At 38.9% G+C, this 17,232-nt stretch overlaps 1 protein-coding gene across 1 annotated transcript in view; it reads right to left on the bottom strand.

The window, feature by feature from the left end:
• The window catches only part of PEAK1 (pseudopodium enriched atypical kinase 1), a 232,204-nt gene that overhangs the window by 107,586 nt on the left and 107,386 nt on the right, over positions 1-17,232 (bottom strand). The window contains 1 exon segment of the mRNA XM_029575835.1: positions 13,206-13,255. The gene's annotated coding sequence lies outside the window, so the exon portion shown is untranslated.

The following is a 17,232-nucleotide window of genomic DNA, read 5'->3' on the forward strand; positions in this document are numbered from 1 at the left end:
GGTGTAACAGATGGCGCTTACGTCCAAGCAGATGTCGCTGTTTTCACGAACATTTTTTTAAACCTATTTTACCTGTCACAGGTGTGACATATCTGTAATGTAACTACAGAAGAACCTTCCTGTATGCGAAATGAAGGTTGTGTCCAAATTTGAAAGCAATCGGTTCAGTGGTTTCTGAGATTAGCGATTTTGTCCAAACTATTTAACATTTTTATTTATTATAGATGATCTGGAAAGAAATAAGACTACTGAGGTAATCAAATTTGCAGATGATACAAAATTGTTCAGAGTAGTTAAATCACAAGCAGATTGTGATAAATTGCAGGAAGATCTTGTGAGATTGGAAAATTGGGCATCGAAATGGCAGATGAAATTTAATGTGGATAAGTGCAAGGTGATGCATATAGGGAAAAATAACCCATGCTATAATTACACAATGTTAGGTTCTATATTAGGTGCTACCACCCAAGAAAGATCTAGGCATTATAGTGGATAACACATTGAAATCGTGGGTTCAGTGTGCTGCGGCAGTCAAAAAAGCAAACAATGTTGGGAATTATTAGAAAGGGAATGGTGACTAAAATGGAAAATTTCATAATACCTCTGTATCGCTCCATGGTGAGACCGCACCTTGAATACTGTGCACAGTTCTAGTCGCCGCATCTCAAAAAAGATATAATTGCGATGGAGAAGGTACAGAGAAGGGTGACCAAAATGATAAGGGGAATGGAACAACTCCCCTATGAGGAAAGACTAAAGAGGTTAGGACTTTTCAGCTTGGAGAAGAGATGGCTGAGGGGGGATATGATAGAAGTGTTTAAAATCATGAGAGGTCTAGAATGGGTAGATGTGAATCGGTTATTTACTCTTTCAGATAATAGAAAGACTAGGGGGCACTCCATGAAGTTATCATGTGGCACATTTAAAAACTAATCAGAGAAAATTATTTTTCACTCAACGCACAATTAAACTCTGGAATTTGTTGCCAGAGGATGTGGTTAGTGAAGTTAGTGTAGCTGTGTTTAGAAAAGGATTGGATACGTTCTTGGAGAAGTCCATTACCTGTTATTGAGTTGACTTAGAAAATAGCCACTGCTATTACTAGCAACGGTAACATGGAATAGACTTAGTTTTTGGGTACTTGCCAGGTTCTTATGGCCTGGATTGCCCACTGTTGGAAACAGGATGCTGGGCTTGATGGACCCTTGGTCTGACCCAGTATGGCCTGTTATGTTCTTATATTCTTAGAATGTATTGTTGCATGGTGTGACTGTACCTGGAGTACTATGTGCAGTTCTGGTCACTGCATCTCAAAAGGGATAATAATGAACTGGAGAGGGTACAGAGAAGGGTGACCAAAATGAAAAGGGGGGTGGAGTAGTAGCCCTATGAGGAAAGGCTGAAGAGGTTAGAGCTCTTCAAGTTTGGAGAGGAGATGGCTGAAAGGGATATGAGAGAAGTCTAAAAAATCATGAGTGGAGTAGAAAGGGAAAATGCAAATTGATTGTTTACCTTTTTTTAAAGAGATAAAGACATAGGAACATTCCATGAAGTTAGTAAGTAGCAAATTTAAAGCCAATCTGAGAAAGGCATGTTTGCTTACCATAAACTGTGCTGTCCAGTGACAGCAGGATGAATTAGCTATCATCTGTGGGTGATATTATTTGGCAGCACTGAACAGAACTTTCTTTCCAAGCTAGTAGAGCTTTGAGCTCTGAGTATTTGCAGCATGTGTGTTGTCTCAAAGCCTCCTCAGTCCATGTCAAAGCTAATAGGAGTATAGACTACTGTCCGGGGAGGAGGGCAGGCATCTCATGGCTAATTCATTCTATTAAGGATGAGGAAATTGGGAAGCAATGCAAGACAGCTGAGGAAAGCTGGACTGTCTGGAATAATACATTGCATCATTAAACATTAGAGGCAGTTTTTCCCCACAGGAAATTAGATAGGAGATCTAATCAGCTGGTAACTACAGGCACTAACCAAAGGCAAGGCAATGCCTGATGTTGACCAATGTTAAGGTAACATTAACATGCTCAATTATAATAATGTGCTCTGACTTCCCTTCAATTTCAACTGAAATGGCCTGCTTCCCTATAGAAAATAAAAAGAGATAACCTATATTGGGGGCAAGACAGTCACTGGATAAAATAGCACTATGGGAAAAGGTTGCTTTTGGCACCTCCCACCTTTTGGGCTTGTACGCTTGCACTCACTCAAAAAGAGCAGCATGGCATCCATCCTACTTACGCAAACCTTACGATGGTTCAAAAAGGGCTACTTTAATAAATATTACTAGAGAGATTTGTTTTATCTAGCAACTGTATTAGAAAAAAACCTAACGTTTGTATCAGTTAGTATCATCTTGCTCAGAGATCATCAAAAATAAATCATATCCTCTGTCAGTGAAAACTCAAAATATATCCACATAAGGCCTGATTCACTAAGCCTTTTTTTCCCTTAAACAGAAGGGCTGATGCAATAAACTTTGCCCAGCCTAACACACAGTTTACATGCGGTTGGACATGCGTTTTGGACATGCTAGACTATCACCTGATGCAATAAGGGCATTAGAGGGTCCAAAACACACAACCAAACAAATGCGTAGCCGATATCGCCCATCACATGTAAATTCCAGAGACATATCAGGAGGACAGATCAAGCTATTCTTCTTTGCTACTTTGAGCCATTCTACTTCTGCCATAAAAATTTTAACAAAAAAAACCCCAAACCTAAAACCCTCTTCACATTTTATTCAAATTAAATTAGCTTGAAAATAAATATTGTAGTTGCATTAAAATCATGTTTCATAAACTTCTGTTTGATAAACTGGCGCACCACAGACATTATCTAAATCTGGTTTTTTTTTAATTTTACGTAAGAATTTTTATTTTTTTTATATATGTCCTCAATATGAAGCACTGATCTAGCTTTCCTGTATAATTAGTTTTAAGTGACTAACTGGGTGTTTCAGTTTCTGCAACCTCTCTTTTAGTAATTAATCTGTCACTACATTACGCTTTGTAGCTAACTCCCTGCTAAAATGAATGAAAGGCATAGGGGGTACCACCTTTTTTTTTTGTCAGGCTGCAGATTCCATGAGATCGCAGTGCATTGATTTACTCACTGAAGTTTATCTCCACAAAACAGAGGAGCAATAAACTCCAATTAAAGAAAACATGAAAGCTCAGAATCTGGAGAATGCAGATTGCCTGTCCATGGAAACATCCAGCCAAGCAAAGCAAACAAGCCACAGGAAGAATTTGCATATAATCTGAAAAAATAAGCAAAAAAATAAATACTAGCATTGCAAGGTACTGACACTGTCCATTTATACAACAAAACTGAAAATCAATTCGGTATTTTAATTCATTATGGCAGTCTTATTATATCAACATAATATTTATTTATAGTCATTTGATATTCCGCCTTTTTCCATAAGAGGCCTAAAGCAGATTGCAAAACAAGTTTAACTCCGTTACAGTATATTGGATGAAAGTCATATATAATCACAGTTGAATCTAATTTACAATGGATAAATATAATGCGACAGTGGTGCTCTGTGTGCCACACCTACAAACACTGATTCAAATATTATTACATTTTAAACACAAATACCATTCTTTTGTTAATTCCTTAAAATTCTGCAACATAAAAGAAGCTATCCGGTGGCTTGCAGACTTCTGGATGAGTCTGAATGCCCTAAGTATGATAATGCTTCACCATTCAGAGCTGCATGTCCCTTCTATTTAACAGTTGAACGATCTTGTGTATAACATATTAAAAGTACTCATGTAAATTGCTATTGCAAAGTTCATAGACACGAGAATAGATTACTCGTTGAATTAGTGGCACTCAGTGGCTCCAATCAGGAACAGGAATCCTAGTTTTCAAAATCCTTCCCACATCCCCATATTTAATGCGGTTTTCTGCATGTCAGTTTTAATGCAGATTTTGGCGTTGACACACTTTTTGTGTTTATTGCAAATTCTTAGCACCAGTTTCATTTGTATATCATTTGTTTATAGTATCGAGCAAGGCCGTGTATAAATGTGTGCAGTATTAAAAATCAGCACTAAAACTTTGCAACAGTTTTGGCACAATTTTTATTACATCAGCCCCCAAGGTCATAAAAGATGCTTACAATGCCTAACTTAGGAAGTTACAGAAATGACTGATTACTTCCAGTAGCTGGATTGACCTTCTTCCTGTGCATGGAATTTTCAGTTTTGTACAGTGAACTATTAGCACATAGTAAGACAGTATTGTCAGCAAAGACTAAATGGTCCAGACTGCCCTACAAGTTTCTTATGGTAGTTTCTTATGGTAGTAAGTGCTTCGCCGTGCAAATTTCCCCCATGCCATATGTTAAGGATAGTAATATCCTTAACATATGGATATTATGGATATAATGTTAAAGATGTAACTGCTTTTTCTGCACTATCGTTCAAATTGTAAAGTTTTATTATTATTGCACCCCTGTTTCTTGTGAACCAGCATGATGGGACTATCGTCCTGAATGTTGGTATATAAAAAACTTAAATAAATAAATAAATAATACAAACAATCAAAACCAAGCAACTCTCAAACCTATAACAAAATTACTGCTAGCAACATTTTTATGTGGTGAGCAGCATTTCTGATAATTCATCCAATGCTGCTTGAATGTGCTTTGTTTTTGGACTTGGCCTTAGATGCAGTCTTGTGCTTTATCCCTAATGTCAGTGTATCAGTCCCCAGACTGAAAGTTGGGGGCTCAGTGTTGGCCATCTTTAGAATCCAATGCACTTCACCCCACCGCCAACAAAGAGGAGAGCAATGTAAAAGCATCAAGGCTAATTGGTTAAGGGTAGTAATCCACCATGCCTTATGTTAAAAGTACTAACTGCCGTTCCGCGCAAGTTACCCCATGCACCCTCTTCATCATCATTATCATCCACAAGCCTTTAGGGATCCACAGTATTTATCCCATGTCCTTTTGAATTTGACTTTGTTTTGTCCTCACTACCTCTTCTGGAAGAGCATTCCAGGCATCCACCACACTCTCTGTGAAAAAATATTTCCCTATGTTGGTTCTGAGTCTTCCCTCTTGACGTTTCATTTCATGACCCCTAGTTCTACCATTTCCTTTCCAACAGAAAAGGTTTGAATTTCATACATCATTATAACCTTTCCGGTATCTGAAGGTATGTATCATTTCCCCTGCATTTCTCCTCTTTCAGGATGTACATAATCATATCCTTCAGCCTCTCCTCATAAGTTTTCCAATACAAACATCACACCAGTTTGGTCACCTTTCTTTGGACCACCCTCTATCCTTTTTGAAATGTGGGCTCCACAGTACTCTAGGACCTATACAAGGGCACCACCACTTCCTTTTTCTTACTGGTTATTCCTCTTTATGCAGCCCAGCATTCTTCTGGCTTTAGCTATTGTCTTGTCACATTGCTTTGCCATCGTCATATCACCAGACACTATCACCCCAAGGGCCCTCTCCTAGTCTGTCCACATTAGTCTTTCACCCCCCATCATATAAAGCTCTTTTAGATTATTGCATCCCAGATGATTGACTCTGCACTTCTTGGCATGGAATCTCAGCTGACAAATTCTCGACCAGTCTTCAAGCTTTCTTAAATCAGTTTTTATTCTCTTTACTTCAATTATATTCACTCTGTTGCAGATCTTGATATCATCTGCAAATAGATTATATCCCTTCTGCAATTTTGCTCACAAAGATACTGAACAGAACCAGTCCCAAAACTGATCCCTGTGGCACATCACTTAACACTCTTCTCTCTTCATAGTAGGTTCCATTTACCATTACATGCTGTCTCCTGTCAGTCAACCAAGTTTGCAATCCACAACTCTACCTTGGCTCTCACTCCCAAGGTTTTCATTTTGGGGGACCGTACCCAAAGTTTGCAGAAATCCAAGTAAATCACATCTAGTGCTCTTCCTCAATCCAATTCTCTAGTCCCCTAACCAAAAAAAACCCAATCAGATTTGTCTGACAGGACTTTCCCCTGGTGACTCCATGGAGCCTCGGGTCCGGCAACTCACAAGTCTTTTTAATCAAAACATCACCAGCCCAATATGTGAAATCACCATAAATCCTGTAGATGTTGGGGAAAAAGTTCTCAGTATTTTTCTTTAAAGCTTCACCAAGTTTATCCCATGGTCTTTTGAATTCAGGTACAGTTTTCTTTACCATTTTCAATGGGAGGCTGTTCCATGTATCCACTACCCTCTCTCTAAAGAAATATTTCCTAGAAATACTCATAAGTCTACCCCCTTTCATCCTCATCCTATGACCCCCCTCATTCTATAGCCTCCTTTCCACTGAAAGAGGCTCACTTCCTGTGTATGGAAACCTTGAAGATATTTAAATGTCTTTATCATACCTCACCTATCTTCTAGGGTAAGCATGTTTACAACTTTAAGTCAGTCCTGATATGCGTTAGAGCGAAGACCAGCGACCATTTTAGAAACCACCCTCAGGAGAGACTCCAACCAGTTATATCTTTTTGAAGGTATGGTCTCCAGAATTTTACACAGCATTCCAAATGATGTCTCATCAGGGACCTATACAGGAGCAATATTCAGACCTCCACTGCAGACATAAAAAATAGCAACCTAGCCATGGTATCTTCTAGAAGCAGGGCGATACTGGATTCTCTGCAGAAAACTATTCCATCAACTGGTAACAGAATCCACAAAGGAGGGGGCAATATTGGACCAGATGCTTACCAGTGTGGACAGTATTTCTGATGTTGTAGTGGAAGATTATTCTGGGGCTCAGTGATCATCGGTGGTGGAATTCAGTATTAAAGATTTATTCAAAGGCAAAGGTTCTAGATTTTAGGAAAATCTGTTAAAATGTGGAAAGAATTTCAAAGAATCATTAGCTGGATGGAAAAATCCATGGGAAATAGAAGAGACATGAACAAATCTAAGAGGAGATACTGTAAGATCAACTAACCTTTTTGGAAAAGTAAATAAATAAAAAAGGAAAAATGAGTCACTATGTTTTTCTAAAAAAGTAGCTGAAAATTAAGGAAATAAAAGGTTAGAGTTCATAAACTATATGAGATCGCAAAAAGACGAACACAAGTAACAATATATGAGAAAAACAGTCAGGAATGCAAAATTGCAAAAAAATAGCAAATATATTAAAATGGGGAGAGGGAACAAGACCTTTTTTTGCCCAGATATATTAGTGATAGAAGTAGTGCAAAAGTGGCATTGTGAGACTCAATGGTAAAGGGGGGGCACATGAAGAGACTGATAAGGAAAAAGCAGAATTATTTAACAAATATTTCTGTTCATGGAAGAAGGGTCAAGAGCAGGACCATAGAAAATTAACACAAAGAATTGGAAGTGAGATAAACCTCAGACAAATTTCAGAAGTGTGTTTGTGGAGGAACTAGCTAAACCTAAAGTAGATAAAGCGATGGGGCCAGATGGGACACATTAGAGGATACTAAGGGAACTTAAGAGGAATTTTGGAAGCTCCGCTGGTTGACCTTTTTCTTTAGAGCCAGGAGTAGTTCCGAAGGACTGGAAATAGATTGGATTTCTCTTCACAAATATGGAAGTAGTAAGGAATCTGGGAACCGCAAGCCAGTTAGACTGACCTGTGTGATGAGCAAATTAATAGAATTGCTGCTAAAACATAGGGTAGTGCAGTTTCAAGAATCCAATGGATTACAAGAAAAAGGGGTGGTGGGTGCATGAAAACAGCCTTCCTATGGAGGCGGTGGAGCAAGGATAATATTTTTAATTCAAGAAAGCACAGGATAAGCTCTCTCTGAAGGAGTATAAAGGTTTGCAAAGCCGAGCAGTTGGTGTGGCTAGGCAGACTAGATAGGCCGTATGGTCATTTTCTGCCATCCCATTTCTTCTTAACTGCCATCCACACCAGATTTGCCTCTACTGAGGGAAAAGTAAAGTATGAGGAAGAGAGAATACAGTCAGGGGTGAAACCCAGCCAGGAGCGTGTGGGTTAAAATATAAAACCTTTGTGAGAAAGGGCTACAGAGAGAGAGAGGCCTTTCACGGTAGAACAAACAAAGAAAGGAAACAAAAAGATCCAAATGTAACAACATCCATAATTAAATAATTGTAAAATATGTATACCTGGCAGCAATGCTGAGTTCGCTGTAGGTCAATGAAAGTTCAATCAGTACCTACCAAACACACACACTTAAATATAACAGTTGCTAGTACAGCACATTTACATTGCTTGTTAAATTAGGCAACCATAACAGCAACATACTGAACCCTTTCATAAGCTGTGATTTACAACAAATACCTGCAGTACTGGAGAAAATACTGTGAGCGTGTGCAAGAATGACTAAACAAAAATATATAAAAATCACGTGGAACAATTTTATTTAAACTGGCAGATAAAACTATAGCCTTTGTGTAGCCTACTCTTTAGGCAGTCTAAACTCCACAACTCAATAAAATGCTTATATTCCAACAAAGAAAAAAGTTACACAGTACTGCTATATCAGATGTGTCTATTACACTACTGTATGCTGTATGTACTCTGATATTACTACAGTAGGGTAGTCCTTTCTCCATCTAATGTGTCACAGATACTGCCTCAGTAAAATTATTTCATTGTCATGGCCACATGTTAAATATATTAGTTCAGCAGACTGAGAATGAGAGAACGGGGGGCAGATAAAGGAGGAAGCACAACCTAGCAACATCACGGGCCATAGGATAGCTGTGTTACCAGCAATTCACAACTCCACCCAAAAAAAACAGAGGGTCAATGCTGGCAGGTTGGTGATAGTGGGGAATCTATCTAGCAATGTTTGACAACATCATCACTAGTTTAGACAGCTGAGATTACAAAACTCGGCAGCAAGACATGGAAAGGAGAGACTAGTATTGGACCAAATATGGCTAACTTGTATGCTTATCTAGCCCAGGGCAATAAAGAACCAAAGACAACAAAAACTAACTTGGATAAGGATTCTCATCCTACATGTGGTCACATTTCTATGACTAGCAGCTGGGATATCTCCTTAGCCTTGTAGACCAGAATAACTAGGCAGACTGGATGAGTCAATTGTTCTTTATCTTCTGTCATCTACTATGCATGAAAGTAGCTCATTTGTCAAGTTAATGAAAGCAAGCTGAAATTATACTTTGAGTATTCAAATCTTATTTTATTCCACATTGTATTTTTACATTTTGTCCTCTTTTAATAGTTTTTTTTTTTTTCTATTTTTCCCCATTTTCATCTAGGCTTCTCTGAAATCTTGAAATGTGCTAGTCTCTAAAACAGACACCAGAAACAATAAGTGTGCCCCTGCTTTCCACGTGTAACCCTTTGTCAGGGGGGGGGGGGGGATTTGTTTACCCTAGGGCCATAAAAGAATTTCTTGGTCGAGGTTGCTCTCGCCATCCTTCCCCTTCTTCTGCACCTCCCAGGAAGTGAGCTCTCTCTTGGGTGGGGTGGAGAAAGGAAATCCTTTGCGACCCAGGTGATGGCGTGTTTCTCCTGATACATATGTCTCTTACTGGTGATGTATTCTCTTCAGGGACAAACAGGCTAGACAATCTGGGTGTTCAAATAAAGTTACTGATTATTTCCAAAATGTCAATCACTGTCCCACAAGCTTTCCATAAATGAAACTGTATGTTCAAACTATTTACATTGTCTCTCTGCTGGGGTGCTTGTGTCCATTTCTCTATCTCCTGGAAGGGAGCTTGCCAACTGTCTCATCTGTGCAAACAGCCCAGTAATCCTAGGGGGCACCCCCATACCACGAAAAGATCCCGAGTCCAAAGTTCAGACTTTTGCCTACAGACTGTGTCCTGATCCCTCTAGATCTTGATGTTACCAATCCTGTCTCTCATTCCTCTGTGTGACTTCTCTCTTTCTCCTTCCTCCAAGCTGTGGAAAAGGATGGGAAAAAGAACCTCCACAATAATAAAAAAGGAAAAATCCAAATGTGTCTATCCAAAAATATCTCACGCTGAGTAGTGCTGTCACTGGTCTCGTTTCCTGAGAGAGTAAAAGGGTTGCTCTCAGGTTTCCAGTCCCTGCTCTCAGGATTTGGGGTGGGGGGGGGGGGGGTTGCCTCTCCACAGCATAGGGTGTTCCCCAGAACAAGAAAAAATTACAAGCCTAACCAAAATCTACAAAAACCTCTCTTTTTTTCAAAAATGAGGCAGACCCTTTCAGACAGGGTAAGTACTTGATAAGGAATCCCCCTCTGAATGCAAGAAAAACAAAACAAAACACCAAGTTGTATTTGTGGGTCCAACACAGCAGGGCAAAAGAAAAACAGTTCCTTACTCAAGAACCAACTCATAATGACCAAACTAACTGCTTCTAGCTCCACCTTACACCCTTGGGATAGCCAATCACAGTCAGCTCTTTGGAGAGACTGAAAAGAGAATGGAAAATTCCATTGATGTTACTAGTCCTGATGGTAAGGGACCTAGGGCCATCTAGTGGTGAACCTAAGGGTTGGCCACAATAGCTACACTCCTATCCCAACTCCCACTGTTGAGCCTGATCCTGTACTATTCTGATTTCACTCCCTGTCTCAGAAATGCAGACTTATATAATGCTTTTTCAGATCACAAAGTCAAGGAGAAGAGTGGGAGCAAATGAGAGTGAAACAGAGCTGGACTGCAGATCAGGGGGTGCATGAGTGGAGCGATCATAACCTGGAGGAAATCACACACATTTCAATTCAAAACCCTGACAGCATTCAAGAGAAAACTGAATTACAAATGAATATAAAATAAAAAATACAAACAAATCTTGAAAAGTATATCAGGTGGAACAAAAATGTTTTCTTTATTTTTTAATATTTATCTCATGTCTTTTCATTGGTAGTTCAAGGCGAGTTACATTCAGGTACAGTAGGTATTTTCACCGTTTCCATAGAAGGAAATTAATGTACTTGTGACTTCACTGCAAAATTGTACTGATTGCCATTGACATTTAAGTACATACAATTTCTCATTGTCACAATGTAAAGTGATGACATTTTGGGGACTATCTGGCAAACACACACATTCATATCATCTGAAAATTATGACAGCTTTTCAGAAACATAAGTTGGGAGACAAATGGATAAAATATGTTTGGCTGACTATACTAATTAAAATATTGGAGGTGAATTTGCATTGATCAACCAGAAAGCTGCACATGGGCCGCACTTTGATTTTCCAATATGACAATGATTCGAAACACATGGCCAAGTTGACCCTTCAGTGGCTGCATAAGAAGAAAGTGAAGGTTCTTGGAATGGCCACCACAGTCTCCTGACATCAACATCTTTCAGCCACTTTGGGGAGAACTCAAACAATCAGTTCATGCTAGACAGCCAAAGAATTTACAGGCTTTTTGCCAAGAGGAATGGGCAGCTGTACCACATGAGAAACTATCACAAAAAACTGCAAGCTGTCACTGATGGGAAAAGGGGCAATACACGATATTAACTAAGGGCATGTAAACTTTTGAACACCACCATTTTATAATTTCCCTTATTGCTTTGGTTTATTTAATGATTGTGCTATTTTGTGATATAACAACTTTAATTTGAAGCACATTAAAATATATGTTTTGTCCACTCATGTTTTCTTAAAATGCTACATACATTGCAAATTCTGCCAGGGGTATGTATACTTATGAGCACAACTGTAGCTATTATCACCATCTTTGCTGTCATTTCAAAGCTATGATCCTAAGTTCTTAAAGAAAAACTCAAAGGAATTAGAATAGAATTAGTAGCATTTACTTTAATAATTAAAATTAGAGTAATAACTGCAATAGCTGCTTTAAGAAATTAGGCAACAGGGAATGTGTGTTAAGACTACACAAAATCGGGCCGATTCAGTAAAAACACGGGAGACACGGGAGACAGTAAAAACACGTTTGTCCGCTCTCCTGGGGCGCGCGATTCAGTATCTAAATTTATTTAAATTAGGCCTGGCGGTAAAAAGAGGCGCTAGGGACACTAGCGCGTCCCTAGCGCCTCTTTTTTGACAGAAGCGGTGGCTGTCAGCGGGTTTGACAGCAGACGCTTAATTTTGCCGGCATCGGTTCTCAAGCCTGCTGAAAGCCACGGCTCGGAAACCGGACGTCGGCAAAATCGAGCGTCCGGTTTTTGACCCGACAGCCGTGGGCCCATTTTAAATTTTTTTTTTTTTTTTTTTAAACATTCGGGACCTCAGACTTAATATCACCATGATATTAAGTCTGAGGATGCAGGGAAAAGCAGTTTTTACTGCTTTTCTGTGCAGTTTCCTGGTGTCCGGAAAAATTAGCGCCTACCTTTGGGTAGGCGCTAATTTCTGAAAGCAAAATGTGCGGCTTGGCTGCACATTTTGCTTACTGAATCGTGCGGGAATACCTAATAGGGCATGTTGTCACACCTTGTTAATTGTAAACCGGCATGATGCGATTCCCATCGCGAATGCCGGTATAGGAAAAAACTAAAATAAATAAATAAATGTTGCGGGCGCTATTAGATTCAGGGGGGTTGGACGCGCATTTTGGACGCGCTATTAGCCCTTACTGAATAAGGGGTAAAGCTAGCGCATCCAAAACGCGTGTCTAAATGCCGGCTAACAGTACAGTGCGCTCCGATGGAGCGCACTGTATCAGCCCAACTGTTAGCAGAGGATGAGACAAAAGCCCAATGTAATTTTCCACACAAAATGAACTTGAATCATTAACATACATGCCATTCTGTCTGTGATTTTAAAATGCATTTTGAAGCACTTCCAAAATATTATTGGCTTTGTAAGAGTGGCATGTTTTGAAACCATACAAATCGAGGTGGCCGGCTCATTATCAAATGTTTGGGTTCAAGAGATTTCAGGGTCAATCATTAAGTAATAGTACTTTATATACCATGGTTTAAAATTGATGATCTTCACATACTAAAACTGATGAAATTGTAATGTTTTCCAAATATCTATTGAATTTTCTGGAAAATCTAAGGTTAATGGCAAGATTCCCTTTCAATCATATTTCAGTTGTGACAGTGAAACTAGAAAGCTAACCCGCAAAAGAGAAAACACAAAATTAGCATATGAATACCATTTGTTTTGTTGAACTTAAAATTCTAGAAATGATGATGCCATGAAAGATTCCACTGGGGACATGAAGTAGGATGAAGAACAGTTTACACGATTCAGGGCATCAATTTGAGCATTCTACTTACATTAATGATTCTTCTACAAGCTCCTTTCCAAGGCAGTCTGAACGTGCAATCTGTGGATAGACAGATAAATTACTTGAGGCACTTTATATTACTTATCAGTCAGAATTCTCCACAAGTGTTGAGTTTTAGACTGGGAAAACACATCTAACCCAGATTATGAGATTTTTATGCAGTCATCTTTTAACGTATAACAATGCTAACATCTATTTCAATATATGGATGATAAAAGCAGTATTATGTGTAATTAAATACAGATACCCTTGTTTGATAGGCTTGTAGGAAAACAATTCAACATATGCTTCAGGATTCTGAGATTAATTTCCCTCTCTATAGTAATATCATTCGCCATTCATTTTCTCAGCACAGATGACCACTCCTTTATATTAGGTCACTGACAATTTTCTGAAGATTATACTAATATAACATTATAGTGATAGTGTGATTTATATAATAGAGTTCATTTAAACATAAAATGATTTAGAACTTTAATATTTCAGAACTGTAGATCGACTGTTAAAAAGATTATCTTCCCTTTTTGACACATGACGAGCTCTCCATCACACTAAATTGTGAATATTTTAATTTTTTATATCTTAACTGGATTATTTTCTTAAGACAGTGCTGAACCTAGTCTGGAGTTAGGAAAATGGTTGGTTATATTTATAATATGGATAATTTTTCATTATGTTTATCAGCTGGTAGAATTATATTTGTATTTGTAGTATTGACCAACTTTGGGAAAAGGCAGAATATCAAATGTTCATAAATAAATATTGTTTGAACAAGCTTGTCATATCCATCTCAACATTTCTATGAAAAATGAGAATGAAGCGCAAATCAGATATATTTGAAAAGTGTCAGTTTACTTAAAAAAAAAAAAAAATACAAACAAAAAAAAAAAACTTCTCTGCATAATGCTAGTGTGGCATCTGCCTATCAAAGATACTATTAAGCAAAGTTTCTAACATAACAGGTGTCCTCAGAGGATAGCAGTGGGTGGATGACACTATTGAAGTAGTTGACATTCAATGGAGCCGACGCAGAATTTCACAAAGTTTTGGAAAAGCCTTTCCAGAGTTTTCTGTGCATGAATGGGATTTTCCCTGTTCACACCATCTCATAGGGCCTTCCTCAGTCCTATAATATTCAGTGCACTGCAAAGAAATCTTCACATCCTTGGTATATTTTTCATATTCTGTCTAAAAAATTTGAGCAGAGGAGTAACCTAGTGGTTAGAGCAATAGACTACGAACAAAGGAAGCCAGGATTCACATCCCACTGACACTCTGTGACCTTGAGAGTCATTTCACCCTCTATTGCCTCAGGTACAAAGCAATAAGGTGTATTCAGCAGAACTCAATAGTTTGACCTGTGGTTTTGTGCGCATTTTGTTTGCCTAAACCTAAAACTGATACAATCAATTGATAAAAATAAGCCAGCTAATGTTATTGAACTAGGCTGCATCAAGACATGAAGGAAAAATCCAAGATACCAAGATGAAGAAACATGACTGCTAATTCGTCCTTTCCATCTCCACTTAATGGAATTATAGTTATATCAGATTCAATATTTGTGTCCATCAGAGAGCCCTACCATGACCATGCAGAAGTTTTAACAAAAAAAGAACTATACCTTAAAAAATTAGTTCAAATTCAAACATAAGGAAAAATGTTCCCCCATTTTGAGCTGACTGTACATTCCATTTCATGACTTCTCTATCAAATTCCTATCCAGGCCCAGATTTACTACTAGATTGTGTAGGCCCAATGCCGTAGATGTTGCAGTGAATAGGATGCTTTCTCCTCCACAGAGTAGTCCTCTCTCTCAATAATCACTCAGCCTTAGCAGCAGAAACCTACCAAACACAATACTTTAAAAGCACAGGAGAATGCTAGCAGCATGAGTATTGTAGAATCTTTGCTGGCCTGCTTCTGGCACCTGTAAAGAAATGGGTCTGAAGGAACGCTGCTGCTATAGCTGTATGATGCTTAAGAGAGGGCTGAACTGCAGGAAGTTGCCATCAATTCACTATGGCATGTCTTGAGGGGGAAAGTTGCTACAGCATCCCTGGGATGATGGGGTGGAGCACCCATCATCCCAGGGATGATGGGTGCTCCCCCTAAGCACCATCCAAGAAAACAGGAGCCTTACATTTCTCCATCCACAGCATTTTACGTCTCCTTTTCCATTCAGCTCAAGAAATGGTACACTTTGAAATGATGTTGAAGAGCAGAAATGAGAAAGATTGAAAAGCAAGTTTGATTACCATAAAGGATGTTCTTCATGGACAGCAGGATGAATTAGCTAGGACATGTGGGAGACATCAAATGGCCCCAAACAAACCCTTCTCTCCAGGCTCAGAGTTTTTGCTCTACTGAGGATGCATGGTTCATATTTGCATGCTGCCTCAATTAGCCCCTCAGCTGACTTTAGAGCTTAGCTTTAGCTAGGTAGTCAACTCTCCAGGGAGGCAGGTGGGCATTAAGCATAGCTAATTCATACTTTTGTTTACAGTGTACCCAATTTACGGTAAGCAAGACATTCTGGGTCAGATCAAGGGTCCATCATGCCCAGCATCCTGTTTCCCATGGCTAATCCAAGTCACAAGTACCTGGCAAGCACCCAAACATTAGATGGATCACAAGCTACTATTCCTTACTGATTAATAGCAGTTTATGGATTTTTCCTCTAGGAACCTAACCAAACCTTTTTTAAACCCAGTTACACAAACTGCCGTAACCACATCCTCTGGCAATGAATTCCAGAGTTAACTATGCACCAAGTGAAAACATTTACTTCAATTTGTTTTAAATGAGCTACTTCCTAACTTCATGGAGTGCCACCTATTCCTTTTATTCTCTGAGAGAGTAAATAACCGATTTACATTAACCTGTTCAAGTAATTTCATGATTTTGTAGACCTCTATCATATCCATCCCCCCCCCCCCCCCCCCCCCCCCCCCAATCATCTCTTCCCCAAACTGCACAGCCCAAACCTCTAGCCTTTCTATGCTCCTTATTTTGGTCACTCTTCTCTGCACGCTCTCCACTGCAACTATATCTTTTTTGAGATGTGACAACCACAATTGCACACAGTATTCAAGGTGCAGTCTCCCCATGGAGCGATACAGAGGCATTATGACATCCACCATTTTGCCATTCTCTTCCTAATAATTCTTAACATTGTTTGCTTTTTTGACCGCCAAAGTAGACAGAATTGATGATTTCAATGTATTATCCACTATGACACCTAGATCTCTTTCCTGGGTGGTAATGCCTAAAATAGAACATAACATTGTTTAACTACAGCAAGGGTTATTTTTCCCTATATGCATCACCTTATACTTGTCCTCATTAAATTTCATCTGACATTTGGAAGCCCAATCTTCCATTCTTACAAGGTCCTCCTGCAATTTAACACAAGCCACTTAAAAAAAAAAAAATCTTAACTACTCTGCATAATTTTGTGTCATCTACAAATTTGATCACCTCACTTGTCATACCTCTTTCCAGATCATTTATAAATATATTAAAAAGCACCAGTCCAAGTACAGATCCTGGAGGCAATCCACTGTTTACCTTTTTACACTGTGAAAACAGACCATTTAATCCTACTGTTTCTTGTCTTTCAACAAGTCTGCAATCCACAAAAGGACATTGCCTCCTAACCCACAACTTTTTAGTTTTCTTAGAAGCCTCTCATGAGGGACTGTCGAATGCCTTCGGAAAATCCAAATACAATATATCTACCGGTTCACTTGTGTCCAAATGTATTCGCTCCTTCAAAAAAATGTAGGAGATTTGTGATGTAAAACATCACTTGGGTAAATCTATGCTGGCTGTGTCCCATTAAACCGTGTCTAAAAATTTTTTGATTTTATTCTTTATAACAGTTTCTATGATTTTTTCAGGCTCACCTGTCTACAGTTTCCAGGATCACCCCTGGAGCCCATTTTAAATATTGGGGTTACATTGACCACCTTCCACGCTTCAGGTACAATGGATGATTTTAATGACAAGTTACAAAT

This window comes from Rhinatrema bivittatum, chromosome 13 (assembly GCF_901001135.1).
Source record: "Rhinatrema bivittatum chromosome 13, aRhiBiv1.1, whole genome shotgun sequence".
NCBI lineage: Eukaryota > Metazoa > Chordata > Amphibia > Gymnophiona > Rhinatrematidae > Rhinatrema > Rhinatrema bivittatum.